Raw genomic sequence first — 690 nt, forward strand, 5'->3', positions numbered from 1 at the left:
AGGATGGCAGGCAAAACCCAGAATCCTGACTTCCCTGCCTGACCCACGGTCTGTTCATCCCGCCAAAAGGGAAATGGAGTCCGGATCTGACAAGGACTGTTCATTTTGTGGGATGTAGTGGAAAGGGTGGATGAGTCTGCGTGATCGTCTCATGGTGAATCTGAGGTTTTCAGAACTTGCTGGTGTTTGTGCGCTCCCCACTCCCGGGAAGGGTGAACTGTGGGTGCCCACTTCTGCTCCCACTCAGATACCTGCAGACAAATCACAGTTACTGGGGTTACTTAGAGGGAACAGACTTAGTAAAAGCAACACCAATAAAATGTTCCTGGGGATAGTGGCCTTGTCATTCCCCCAAAGTTGCCATGGAAAAAGGGGCACCCTACAGACGGGATAGAGACTGGATAAGTGTTTGCACCGGATTTTTTCTTGCCTTCTCTGTTCATTTCCTCCCAGCCTCTCCCCGCTGGAACTGAAATTTAATGTTTCAGGCTCAGACTACCCAAGACTGCCCCTGCTTCAGGACTTTTGGATTCCCAAAGCTGAACTCTCTGCCTCCTCATCGGGCTAATCTGGGGCATTTCTCCTGTGCAGAGCACCCAAGCTTTTAAGTACTGGAATGAGACTAAACAAATGTTCCTGTCTGTACTGAACAGTGGTGCTGTGTTCACCTGTATTCAAGTTACTAACACT

This window comes from Chelonoidis abingdonii, chromosome 1 (genome assembly GCF_003597395.2).
Source record: "Chelonoidis abingdonii isolate Lonesome George chromosome 1, CheloAbing_2.0, whole genome shotgun sequence".
NCBI lineage: Eukaryota > Metazoa > Chordata > Testudines > Testudinidae > Chelonoidis > Chelonoidis abingdonii.